Raw genomic sequence first — 14,145 nt, forward strand, 5'->3', positions numbered from 1 at the left:
CAAAGGACATGCCAGTGGGACCAGGATCTGGACTCAGAGGGATCATCCCGGGTCGGGACCTAATTAGCAGGAGCAGTGACAGTTCAGGGCCACTCACTCCTGTGGAGATCATCAAGCCAGGCCAAGGGAGTCACTGAGAGCTTCCTGGAGGTGGAGCAGGGGGATCAATCAGTGAGGGCTTCCTGGAGGTGATGCAGGGGAATCAATCAGTGAGGGCTTCCTGGAGGTGGTGCAAGGGAATCAATCAGTGAGGGCTTTCTGGAGGTGGTGCAGGGGGATCAATTGGTAAGGGCTTCCTGGAGGTGGTGCAGGGGAATCAGTGAGGGCTTCCTGGAGGTGGTGCAGGGGGATCAATTGGTGAGGGCTTCCTGGAGGTGGTGCAGGGGAATCAGTGAGAGCTTCCTGGAGATGGCATTGTCCATTGGCCCAGGTCCCCAGGCTCCTTCACCTACTCAAGAAGCAACACACAGAAAGTTCTGGCTCCTTCTCAGGTCCCAGGGCAGAGCTGAGTGCACCCTGACAGAATCACTCCAGAATGCAGCTCTTGTCCTGTCAGCTGAATCACAGGGTCTCACCATGTAGTCTGGGATGGCCCAGAATGCATAGAGCCCCACTTGCCTCTGCCTTCCTAAGTGCTGGGATTACAGACAGGTGTCACCACACCTGGCTATCATATGTTTTAAATTTTAAAAAGTATTTTAGAGGTGTGTGTGTGTGTGTGTGTGTGTGTGTGTGTGTGTGTTGGATTCTCCTGGAAGTGGAATTACAGGCAGTTGTGAGCTGCCTTGTGAGTGCTGGGAACCAAACCTTGGTTCTCTGCAAGAGCAGCCAGGGCTCTTAACTCTTAACTGAGTTCTCTCTTCAGCCCCCAAAGTGTTCACTTCAGCCTTCCAACTCCAAAAGCGATCAGGTGACCTCCCATAGCCTGGGCTTGGGGAAAGCCGCCTGACCTGCAGGGTTAGCCTCTGACCTTGACCCACATCAATATCTCCCACAGGAGGCTTGGCTGACTACACAGCCCCCACACAGCTGCTACGTTCGTTCACTAGTCATTTGATGAAGAGTTTGCAGACTCAGCCTATGAGAAAGGTGGCAGAGATGCAGTGAGGTGGTAATTCAGGGCTTAGAAATGGCAGCAACTCGGGCTGGTGAGATGGCTCAGTGGGTAAGAACACCCGACTGCTCTTCCAAAGGTCCGGAGTTCAAATCCCAGCAACCACATGGTGGCTCATAACCATCAATAACAAGATCTGATGCCCTCTTCTGGAGTGTCTGAAGACAGCTACAGTGTACTTACATATAATAAATAAATAAATAAATCGTAAAAAAAAAAAAAAGAAAGAAAGAAAGAAAGAAAGAAATGGCAGCAACTAACCACATGATCCCTAGAACATTGGTCCTCCAAGGCCAGGAAACTAAAGGCCTCTATGTTTCCCGTGACTCCTTCACCTTCCTGTCCTCTGCTCCACATACTCTCTTGTCCCTACTCTCCCAGACAATGGTGTTCCCAGCTCAGTGTTCCGATACATCAGTACTCAGCTGCTGCCCAAATGTGCCTTCCTGGATGTGTGCTAGGGAAAGTTAGTGGCCCCAGACCCATTCCCTTCCTTCTCTGAATAAACAGTTCTGGGTTGCTTTTGACGTCTGTTCTGAGAGGCTAGAGATGAAAGCCGGAGCTTACTGCATGTTCCTAAGTGTCCTCTAATAGAGCTTGTGTGCACACACCCCGCCTCCCTAACTGGTGATTTTTAGCTGGGCACGTGGCTACCTGGAGTGAATACTCTCCAGACTCCCTTGCAGCTAGGTACAATCATGATGCCGGGGTGCTGGGGACTCTTCTTCTATCTTGATCACCCAGTGTGATGTCCAGGCACCTAATTTGGGTTTAACCCAAAAATACACCCAGGAATGTGGCTCAGTTGGGCTCTCTTAGCATGAGTGGGTACTCAGGAGGTGGAGGAGTCCAAGGTCAACCTTGGCTACATAGCCAGGTGAAGGCCAGCCTAAGCTACATAAAACCCTGTTTTAAAGGGCCCCATTCATTTTGAGTCACCAGGAAACAGAAATCAATGATCACTCCCCCCACCCCCACCCCAAAGCAGGACTCTCAAAGCTTCTGTCCCCTCCAGGAAAGACAGTGCTATGCCTACTTCTTAGGAACACTTAGATCATGGCTATGGTAGATTCAAACTCAAATGCCCAGTTTCCTGACCATCCGTGGTGCCCTCTACCCACTGGAATCTATTCTCAGGTCCCTTTCACGGGCCTTTGAGTGCATCAGGTCGCCTGGCCCTGCTCACTGAGGCAGGCCACGCTCTCACCTTCTTTGGCCATTGCAGCAGATGAGCTGTGGTGCCAAAGCCTACCCTCTCTGTCCAGACCTCGAGGCTGATGGAGGTCATACTTGACCCTTCTACCCTTGCACATATAGGACCCAGGTTGTCCCCCTGTGGGACTGTTTTGGAACTATTCTTCAGTCCCCTGAAGGCCCTATGAGCCTTCATGATGTTGAAGAACAAGGGCCTGGAGAGATGGCTCAGCGGTTAAGAGCACTGCCTGCTCTTCCAGAGGTCCTGAGTTCAATTCCCAGCAACCACATGGTAGCTCACAACCATCTGTAATGGGATCTGATGCCCTCTTCTGGTGTGTCTGAAGACAGCTACAGTGTACTCATAAAAATAAAATAGATAAATTTTAAAAAAATAAAATAAAAAAGAACAGAGACAAATGGCAGGTACACTCCTTGATCTTTGTTTTTGTGAGATGCGGGTGGCAGATCTCATTGTGCAGCTGGTTTGCCTGAAACTCTATGTAGACTAGGCTGCCCTTGAACTCACAGAGATCTGCTTGCTTCTGCCTCCTGAGTGTTCAGCCTAAAGACAAGCACCAACATGCATAACATAGTTCCAATGTTGTTTGCTTGCCCAAGCTAGCCTACCTGTAGGAAAGGCTAACACTGGACATTATCCAGCGCTGGGACTGACAGGGTTTGCCGCAGGTTCCCTCCACCTAAGAGTTCATTTTTACAGTTTTGTTTCTATTTTTGTTTTTGCTTTTTCTCTGTGTAGCCCTGGCTGTCCTGGAACTCACTCTGTAGACCAGGCTGGCCTCAAACTCAGAAATCTGCCTGCCTCTGCCTCCCGAGTGCTGGGATTAAAGGCATGCACTAGAATTCCTGGTTTATTATTACAATTGTGTGTGTACCACGCACACGTGTGTGTTTGTATGTATGAGGGGGTTCAGGAGGAGACCCACAAGTGCCATGGAGCATGTGTGGAAGTCAGTGGGAACCTGTCCGCTACTTCCACTGTGCGGGAGCCTGGGAGAGAACAGGTACTCAGGCCTAGCGGTGGTTGTCCTTACCCTGAGCCGCCTCAAGGCCTCCTCATTCTATTGTGTTGTTTTTGGGTTTTGTCTGTCTATCTGTGTTGCTTTGTTTGAGACAGGGTTTCTCCGTATAACCTTGGCTGTTCTAGAACTCACTCTGTAGACCAGGCTGGCCTTGAACTCACACAGGCCCACCTGCCTCTGATTCCTGAGTGTTGGGACTAAAGCTTACTACTGCCATGCCAGCTCTCTCCTCTGCTTTATTGCCTGGAGTCTCCTCACCCCTCTTCCCTAAGGCTGCCCTTTCCCCCTTTCAGGCTGGTATCCTTTCTTTTCTTTTCTTTTCTTTTTTTCTTTTCTTTTCTTTCTTTTCTTTATTTTTTTTTGCATTGGGCTTCCCGTTTTTAATTTATTTAAGACCTCCTTACAATTTCCAAAGAGATAATACAAAGCAACAGACTTGGTTTCAAACACAAACAGTGGCTGGAGTTGAAAGCGTTGCTGATGGCACCATCACAGGATGTCAGCGCACTCCGGGCACTTCAGTATTCCTGAGGAATAAACATGGTTTCTCCTTCCTCCCGCTGGGGCTGGGATGTTCTCAGCATAAGTCACTGCTCTTTGACGTATTTTCCATGTAGAAAATACGGAGCCTGAAAGTCATGCTGACAGTTGGAGTAGGCCATCCCCAATCCCACGCCAGAACCAAAGGCGAATGGCCACATTCTTCTCTTAAAGAAGGTGAGGAAGAAAACAATTCCTAATCCAAACCCAGTACCTAGCTTCACAACCGTGTCGGCCATGCACCGGTCCCACTTTCTGCCCAGCTCGGTCTCCAACATGTTCCTCACGGGCAACTCCAGCGCTCCTCACGGCTGGCCCCCATGCTCCCTGGTATCCTTTCTTTAACTCTCTCTCCGCCTTTCCTTTCTCTTCTGCTCTTGTGCGTGTCTTCCCTTAGATACAGTTTCACATTGTAGCCCAGGCTGCCCTAGACCTTGGCCATCCTCTTACCGCTGTCTTCCCAGCATATCCACCCTCTGCTGACTCCCCTCAGGCAGCTGGAGCATCATCAAACCCAGGATGGCAAGGTCTGGGGCAGCTGGCTGGCATACCCTCCTCACTGTGACACTCTGGCCGCCAGCCAGCCAGGCATGGAGGTCCAGAGCTGGTGTCGGCAATGCTGCTCAAATGGCAGAGGGTCCCAGGTGCTCTGTGAGTGACGGTTGTGCACATATGGGGGAAGGTCTGCCTGTCTGTCTGTCAGGACAGCTGCCTTCCTGGCTTGCTTTCTGTCTTATCTCTTAGAATTTCATCGCTTCTATGTTTGGTTTTCTGAGGAACTTCAGGTTGTGATAACAGCGGAGAGGCCTGGGTTTGTTCCAGCCCCGGAGGGATGGGATTGCCACATCCCCCAGTCCTAGGCTCTGGTTTCAGGAAGGCAGAACACTGGAGGTGTGGGGTTCCTTCCGTCAACATGTGAGGAGCCCGAGGTCCTTACCTGATTGGGATCATGAGGGAAGACAGGGATGATCAGGAAGCCCAGTTGAGACTCTAGACACTATCCAGTGGATGTTGGAGATACAGATATCCTGGTCCCAGAGAGGCTGGGCAATAGGCCCGAGAACACACCGAGAGCCTGAGATCTGAACCCAGACCCCAGCTTGTGCTTCCAGGAGTGCTGACTCAGCACATCAGGCAACTGATGCCAGTAAGCCTGTCACCTGTGGTGTCAATGTCCATGTGGCTCATTCACAGGTACCAGACAGAGGTTACTGGCTGGCCCAGGGTCAAGGCTGAGAAGTGGCAGGACAAGCCTCAGGCTGTGCCTGGGTAGGGAATGTGGGGACCAGGAATGGCCCTGAAAGCAGCTGTTTTAGTACCTGGTGTATGTCCTCTCCTGTCCTAGGTATGCTGGTCCCTTGCTTATTCCAGATTACCATGTGTTCCTCTGTGCCTGGCCTAGCAGCAAAGTCTGTCTGTGTTTGTCTCAGAGGGCACAAAACAATCCCCAGCAACTGGTCTAAGGGTAGCCACTTTGGGGTCTCCTGGTTCTGTGTCCAGTTACAAGACACCGTAATGCCTGTCCTTGTCCTGTCCTGGATCCAGGTCTCCAGGCCCAGCATCTCTCTACCACGTGGACACCCTTCTTCAGTCTTCAAGCGCACCTTGAGACATCCCACAGGGATGGCTACTGTTCCCTGTGTCCAGGCTTGGCCATCCACCCAGTGCTTTGTGTGTCTTCTCCCGCACATCCAGTAGCACTGCCTACTTCACCTAAGGTGGCATCTGACAGGGTGATCCTCAGGGGTCCTTGCCTGACAAGCCTGCAGCCAGAGATGAGCTCTAAGCCAAGGGAAGTTGTGGACCAGGGGCAGACAAACAGGGCATTTGCACACACGTGTGCATACAGACACACGGACAGCATCCTCGTCCCCTGGCAACCCGTGTTGGGAAGCACAGCTGCCCCAGACCTGTCTTGGTCCTCAGGAATCTCTTCACTCCACACAGGGCACAGAGCTCCCTCAGCCCAGGCACTGCCTCCAGGTCCTGGCTGCTCACAGCAAAGAAGAATATCCACAAGGAGTTTTGTTTGTGCCTGAATACCCGGTAGGCAAGCCAGGGAGGGTATGTATGTCAGTAGTGGGCTGAGGAGGGAGGTGGGGAGCAGCTGGGATCTCTGAGGTTAGCATTTGCAGGTGGCTTCTAGCACCCAAATGGAGAGGACGAGGACGGGGTGAGAGCTCACTGTACCACCTTGAAGCCCCGGCCACTGGTGTACCAGGTTGTCCAGGCTAGACCATGGCTCTGGGCTAGCTGCTGAATCATGACCTCAGAGCACTTAGACAAGCATCTGCAACGGTCTCCAGGGTCCCTTTGAAGTGACACTACTGTCACAGGCTTCCTATTGATCTTCAGAGAGGAAACTGAGGCATGGAGCTGGGTAGCACGTGCTTAGAGGTGGGGAGACTGGCATGGGACAGAGCCACCTCTTAGCCACCTCCAGGGCCTCCTGCTTGGGATGGGTATCAGCTGCTCCTCTTTCCCTGCCCTAGCACCAGGGGGACCCCAGGCCTCCGCAGGGGGTGGAGGTGGTGGCCTGCGTCACGCCCTCACAGGGGGAGCTGGCTACTGCCTTTCCCCTACTGACGCAGGGCTGGCCCGCCTGCCGGGCCTTACAAAACCACAGGGCCGATAAGAATACAATTAAGCTTGTTTTGCTCCTTTAGAGGGGCTGGGCCAGGCCACCACTGCGGTGAAGGACTGCTGGCAGCTCAGGTACCGCTATCAGCAGCCTTGCCCCCGCCTCCAGCAGCCCCTTTGAAATTTACCCACCTTATCAAAGCCCAAGGCTTCCCCCTAAACTCCAGGGACAGCTGCCCTTTGTGTGAGCTCAGCCTTCCACCTGGGCCCAGGGACTACCTAGGATGTGTGTGTGTGTGTGTGTGTGTGTTGGGGGTGGGGTGGGTTCCTGGGAAAGAGCACCTGGGCTGCCCACCCCGAAAGGCCCCCAGTCTCACACACACACAAGCCTTGTTTGTCACTGCCAGGTACACTCCCCTGTACCTGAACATCCACCTCTAGCATCCCTCTGCTCCCCGCCCCCGCCCCCTCTGGGCAGCGTTCCTCCACAGGTGCCAGGTGGGGAGAACAACTTCCTTCCTCCTCGGCACTTCCTCGGCCACAGAGACCTGCTTCGTGCCTGGTCCCCCAGCCGCACCTTCTGCAAATGTTTATTGAGCATCTACTACACGCCAAGTTCCAGGGGCCGCAGCAGTGAGGAGGGACCCCAGCCTCGCTCTCCTGGGGAGCTGGTGTTCTTGCTGTGGAAACAGATAATAAACACTGGCACTCAGCGTCAGTGGGTGCGGGCGGGGTACTGCCTAGGGGTAGAAATAAGACAGGGAGTGGGAGACTGGAGGTAAGGAGACTTGTTTACACCCGTGGGGTTGGAGGCCATGCTTCGCAGGGTCGTTGGACTGGCCATCCAAGGCTGACGTCCTCCTCTGCACACTCAGAACCACAACCCAGGAAGGGAAAGCCGGGAGAGAGGTAGAGAGCCAAACCGGGTGTGGAGAACACGCAGTGATCTCAGCACTGGGGAGGTGCACGTAGGCAGATTGCCAGTTCAAGGCCACCCTGGGCTACATAGGGAGTTCCTGTCTTATCACAAAAGGGGGGGGGGCTCTGGGATGGAAAATAAGAAAAGGGCCGGGATTCAATCCCCGTGGCGGTCCAAACAGAACCAGGCGCTAACCCATGAGTGCGTCATATTCTTATTTTAGTAAGACCGCATAGCATGGATAACGGCAGAGCAAAGGGTTAGAGTCCAGGACAGCGCTGGCCAGAGTTGGGTCGCTGGGCAAGGAGCCTAAGCTCGGCCGTGAATGCAGGGCGCACGGCCTGTCACGGCCAGCCCTGTCTGGAGTGGAGGCCTGGAAACTACTGAGTGGTATAGGTAGGTATATTGGACTCTAGAGATCTGAGTCACCAACTTGTGCCCTGAGAGAATGCTTCCCAGGTCACTGCCCTTGGGGCGGCACAGGAAGGTCACTTGGAAGGTGGAGGCAGGAGGCCCTGAAGTTCAAGGTCAACCTCAGCTACCTAGCAAATTTGAGGCTAGCCTGGGCTAATGAACCCCAATCTCAGAAACACAAAAGCAACAAAACAACACAAAAGGAGGTCATTGTCTGAGGTCCGAGCTGGGAGGCTCCTTGTGCCTGGCATGCCGCGGTTCAGTGCAGCCTGTGCCAAGCACTGGAGAGGCCTGCCTTAGGTCCTTGCAACCATAGCAGAATAAGTCCACACAGTCCTTTTAGGACACATGCTCATGGCGGGGGGGGGTGGGGGCAGAGAGAGAGAGAGCTTAATCTCTCTCTCTGTCTCTCTCTCTGTCTGTCTGTCTCTCTCTTGTATCTCTCTCTTGTTTTTATTTATTTATTTAAAAGATTTATTTATTATTATATGTGAGTACACTATAGCTGTCTTCAGACACTCCAGAAGAGGGCATCAGATCCCATTACGGATGGTTGTGAGCCACCATGTGGTTGCTGGGAATTGAACTCAGGACCTCTGGAAGAGCAGGCAGTGCTCTTAACCACTGAGCCATCTCTCCAGCCCCCTCTTGTTATTAGTATTCTTTTTAAACCTTCTTTTGGTGGCTGTTTCTTGAGACAGGGCCTTGCTAGGTGCCTGGGGCTTGTGTGGCACTCAGGACCCTCTGAGTGTTGGGATGACACCCTTGAGTCACCATGCTCAGGCCTTCTTAGGTTTGTCACCATGTTCAGTTGCGCAATGAACCCCACTTCTAACCCAGTCTAAAGTCATCTCGTGCAACACTGCGTGTTAGCACCCCTGCTGCCCAGGTGACTCCTCTGGTTGGCTACAAACGATGCCAGTAACACGGATGTAGGAATGGAGACCCTCATCGGGAGGCTTCAGCATCCCTGCCCGTGGGTGACACTGGCGACACCAGGGAGATTCTCCCTTCCCTAGACAATGGTGTCACCCCACGACCGTAGGGGGGCCTTGGCTAAGTTCTGTGACTTACTGCGGGGTCTGAGCCACATGCTCAGTCTCTCAACCCCATAGTCATCCCTCTCATGCAGGGGCCATGACCCACAGCCCTGTACCCGGGGTCCCCTGAGTGCAAGACACAAACAGTGAGGCACCCCACCACTGTCCAGTGAAGAAAAGGAGGGAACAAGCCCAAGTGGTGGAACACTTGCTTAGCATCCTTGAGGCCATGAGGCCATATATGTGACCTGCTGCACCACAGGAGAAAAGCAAGCGCGGGCAGTTTGTGCTGGATTTGGTGACATACCTGTAGTCTCGGACGTCACTCTCCATGTTCTCTTGAGTCCGTCTGCAGCACCTGATGCAGACACCAAATCAAAGAACCTTCTAGATCTCGCCATTCTCGGGACACTGATAACCCCACACAGTACACGGTTCTCCCGGCCTGTCTCCCTGGGGCCAGGAGCCCATGGAGATGGGCTGTGTCACAGTTGCCTTAGACTCAGGGCGACCTGGCAAAAGATGAAGGGAATGGATGGGTGTGTACGTATGAGGGAGGCTGGATGCATGTGGAGTGGGTGGGTGGGTGGATGAGGGGTGAAAGGGTAGAGGTGGATGAGCGAATATGCGAATCTGTAGATGGACTGTTAGGATGGGTACTTGGGTAGATGGGCTGATGGATGGACAGGTAGATGACTGAGTCAGGGAATGAGTGGATGGATGGAGAAGGGATGGGAGGAGCGGTGGATGGGCAGCAGTGGGTAGTGGGTGTGAATGAGCGGAGGCTGGCTGGATGATACACAGGCATGAATGACTGGCTGGGTGGACAAGACGGACCACGTAGTGGATCGGCTGGAAGGACAGGATTGGGCAGTGGGAAAGGGGAGGGTAGTAGAGCCCTGGTGTAGGGGATGGACAGGGTTATGGTGTGAGACCTGCCTGTGTGGCCAGGGCCATGGGTGTGTGGGAAGAGGAGGGTCAGGGCACTGTGACAGGAATAGGAGCTGCTTCCTGGTGTGGGGTTCTCACCTCTCACCACACCCTGGGGCTCCCCACAAGTGACTCAAGTCCTATCAGGTGTAGGGGTGCAGGACAGGTCACTCAGACCCCCCAGTCAGGTCCCTTGGTGGTGGTGGTGGGGAATTTCCTCACTAGCTCAAGACAGGTTGCGACATGCCTGGCCCGTGCTCAGGGTCAGGAAAGGTAGGCCCGAAGTCCTTCATGGCGTCAGGCCCTAATTCAGGATTCCACTGTCCTCTTTCTTTGGGGCCTGGCCATGGAGGGACTTAAGCGTCGCTGGGGAGGGGACAGGACTGGCTGCCTCTCAAAGCACCAGTCTGAAAGCCCAGTGGCAGGGCTGAGCACTAGAGCCGGGCAGGACACTCAGTGGGAGGCTGGCTGGAGGGAGCAGAGTCCGTCTCCTCCCCTGCAGTTGTCTCCTGCTCCTTCGCAGCCAGAGGGGCAGTATGACCCATCCCCAGCTTAGGGAGGGGAGAGAGGGGTGCAGGGGAAGGACTAGGCAAGAGCCCTTAGGAGTGTGGGGTTGTCAAAAGGTAGGAACTTCCCAGAATGGTGGGAGGAAGCACCGGCTGGGCTAGTCTGATGATGCATTTTGTAAGGATACAGAGGAGGGCCCAGAGAGGGAAAGAACATGCTCAGAGTCACACAGCACTGCTTCCCAGGTACTCTTCCAGGTGTTCTGCCATGCCCCCAGCAGCCCTCTGAGGCTGGGGAACTAAAAGGAGACATCGTGGGCCCTGGATGGTAAGGAAGTTGCCGGTGGCCATGTTGGTTGTGAGCGGCAGCACTGAATGGTCAGCCCAGGTGGCCTGGCTCCAGAGCTGTGTGAAAATCTTGGAGCCCGTTAGCTGTGCAGCATCTGTTCCTTCTCCTAGTCTCTGTGCCTTGGTAACTAATCCCACTGGAGAATGATGTCACTAGTTGAACGTACTGACCCTTTCTGGTCACCGTGGACTGAAACTTTCCTATAAAACCTCTCACATACATACTCAATAACTCTGTGGGGTAGATGAGAAAGCAGAGCACAGAGACGCTTAGCAACTGACCCAGAGACTAACAGCTAGGAGCCAGAATGGGTAGTATTCTAAGTCTCTAGAAACTGTCCTCCTGTATCGGGGCTGATCAAAGAGCCACCGGGCGAGTGGGTGTTGGGGTTTTACCCATCTCTCCCTCAACTTCTTGTTGACTAGTGACCCTTGCTCTCTTCTGCCCGGCACGGCTCCCATGTCACATCAGAGAAGCCAGGATCCCCGTGTCCTGTCTACACACACTTGGCAGCTGCTTCAGGAAGCAGGACCCACCCAACTTCTCAGGTGTCACTGCCCAGCGGGCAAGGAGACCCACACTGGCCAGCTTCCCTGAAGCCGGTTCAGGCCTTCAGAGCTCATGGGAGCCCTAAACCACCACCTGGGATTGCGGGTCACTGGGTGTCAAGATGAGGACACCAGGCCTGTAGGGACAGTGAGGGCTGACATGGGATGGGAACCCTGTGGTGCAGGGGCCCTATTCCCCTCACCTGTGAGCAGGTATGAGTGGGAACAGGCTCAAGCCATTTACCTGGACCTGAATAGTACCCACCGTTTAAGCGGAGGGAGGGACATTTTGGGGGTGGGGTGGGTGAGGATTCACTGTGGAGGCCTGACTGGCCTAGAATGGACTATTTACACCAGACTCTTCAAACTCAAAGAGACGCACTTGCCTCTGCCTCCTGGCTGCTAGGGTTAAACGCATCGCCACTGACACTTAGGCAGTAGAGCCTGCACAGTATGGCTTTGGGGCTTGGGTCACCTCCAGCCCATTTTAGAGACATGCAAACTGAGGCAGGCAACGGAGGGAGGCAACATCACAGACAGCAGCAGAGCTGATCAGGGTGGTCACACATGGTCCCAGGCATGTAGGGAGGTTCCAGCCAGGACCAGATGAAGATTTTTCTCCTGGCAGCCTTCACCGAGGATGGACTCACAACCTGAACAGCGAGTTTAAGACCAGGCTCTTTCTCTGACTTGCTGTGCAATACCCACTAAGTTCCTCGGTCTCTCTGGGCCAGTCATGGTGGACAACAGTATCTGAACATGGGAGGCTGAAGCGGGAGGATCCTTGAGCAACAAGTTTAAATCAAAGTCAAAAATAAAAATCCAACAAGCCCCTGCGGCCCGGGAGCTGAGCAGCATCTTGCTTGGGGCACCTTTTTATCTCCACAGTTCCCTGGGAGGGAGGTGTCTGTCATTTATAGATGGGAAAACTGAGACCCAGGGATGACAAACAGTGACCACGTCCAACCTGCCATGCCTCTGCCTCTCCCTCAGGCTAGGCCATCGCTGGGCTCAGAGGACATCGCAGCTGGCTTCTCCTCCAGTCCTGGACTCCCAGGAGACGGCTTCAGAATGGTCGCCTCTCAGCCTGCTGGTCCCACACACTGCCTGGGGACATCAGCCCAGGATGGATCGAGGTGAACTGGTACCTTCTGCTTCCTCCACAGCCTACCTTTTTCTTTTTCTCAAAAGATAGTGTAGCCCATTGGTCCCTGGCAGCCTTTTTCTTGGCTAGGCTCCTCCTTCCCGGGTGGGCCTTGCTCTCACTTTGACCCCACGTGGCTGGTGCCACCCCATTTTACAGGTCAGGAAACTGAGGCAGGGGAGCCAGGCAGGAAGTGTCAGGTGAGAGCTTTGGCTTAGCTTAAGTCAACTCCCCGTGTGTGATTCCCTTTCCGCAGCCATGAAAAAGGAGATAATGGAGATGAATCACCTGGCTTCGGACGGAACAAACAGGCCATCTGTGACCAGGAGCCCGGGCTGGAAACCCTAGCCTCTCCCTGATGGAGGGGTTGGCAAGAGTGGGGCAGAGCTGAGTACCAGGCTCCGGTCCAGATGCCTTGTGAGCTGGCATACATCACTGCCTGCCTCTCTCCCTGCCCAGCTTGGAAACCTGGGGGGCCAGGTTCCCAGGCAAGGCCTTTGAAGGGAACCTGGCTCAGTGGGACCTCAGCTTGCCATTACCCCTTGATGTCACCCCCTCCTTGCTCAGGCTGTAGAGGGACTGGGGGGAGGCCAGAGGGGTCTGTCTGCACCTTCTGGTGAACTTTAAGAAAGCTCAGAGGTGAACTGGCCCAAGGCCCAGGGGCTGATGGGAGGTGGTTTGGCTGCTGTCTCCAGAAGAGGAGAGCAGAGAGCGGAAGGGAAGAGAGAGGACTCTAGTGCCCCCGACCCCACCCAGGCCTGACGTCTGTCCTGCACCCTCATCTCACACCAGAGCTACTCATTCGGTCTCTCCTGGGTGAGGCCTCCGAGAAGAGACTGTTTGCTCTCAGGGCCCAGGGCCCAAGATGGCTTTATGGTGCCATCTGGAAGATGTGGCATGGGCGGACCTGGCTGGCGCAAGGCCAGGGCAGAGAGGGGACCTGTGTCATGGTGAGGTCCTGCCCCCCAGCTGTTGCCTGGCCCCGGAAGAGGCAGGGCTGGGTGAGTGGGGGTCCAGCCCAGAGATTGAGAAGGCCAGTGTGTAGCCCAGGTAAGAGGGACACTGGAGCCAGGGCAAGGGAGGGACAGAAGACACAGGCCAACCACCTCCAACCTGGGCCAAGGCCTCAACCATCCCAGAACGCACCATCTTGTGCTGTAAAGTGGGAAGAGTTTATACCTTCTGTGTGTGGGTGCTCATAAGGCCAGGGGCCAGGCGTCCTCCTCAGGCCAGAGAGCCCTGGGGATCTACCCGTTCCCACCTTCCCTGTGCCTATGTGTGTGGGTGCTCTGCAGAGGTCAGAGGTCCATGTTGGCTGTTTTCTTCCACTTTACTTTCTCTTTTTAAAGATTTATTTATTTATTTTATGTATGTGAGCACACTGTAGCTGTACAGATGGTTGTGAGCCTTCATGCAGTTGTTGGGAATTGAAATTTAGGACCTCTGCTCACTCTGGGTCCACCTACTTGCTCAGTCCCTGCTCGCTCCCTACTTGCTCAAGCCCAAAAGATTTATTTATTTTTTGTTTTTTTCGAGACAGGGTTTCTCTGTATAGCCCTGGCTGTCCTGGAACTCACTTTGTAGGCTGGCCTCGAAATCAAAAATCCGCCTGCCTCTGTCTCTGCCTCCTGAGTGCTGGGATTAAAGGCATGCGCCACCACGCCCAGCTCAAAAGATTTATTTATTATTATATGTAAGTATACTGCAGCTGTCTTTTTTTTTTTTTTTAAATTCTTGCTCATTTTTATTTATTTATTTATTATATGTAAGTACACTGTAGCTGTCTTCAGACACTCCAGAAGAGGGCGTCAGATCTTGTTACGG

General features: G+C 53.8%; 1 pseudogene; it reads right to left on the reverse strand.

Moving 5' to 3' along the window:
- Positions 1–3,938: 3,938 nt before the first annotated feature.
- On the reverse strand, positions 3,939–4,194 carry LOC110338520 (annotated as a pseudogene).
- Between the last annotated feature and the right edge of the window lie 9,951 nt (positions 4,195–14,145).

This window comes from Mus pahari, chromosome 21, assembly GCF_900095145.1.
Source record: "Mus pahari chromosome 21, PAHARI_EIJ_v1.1, whole genome shotgun sequence".
Classification (NCBI taxonomy): Eukaryota; Metazoa; Chordata; class Mammalia; order Rodentia; family Muridae; genus Mus; species Mus pahari.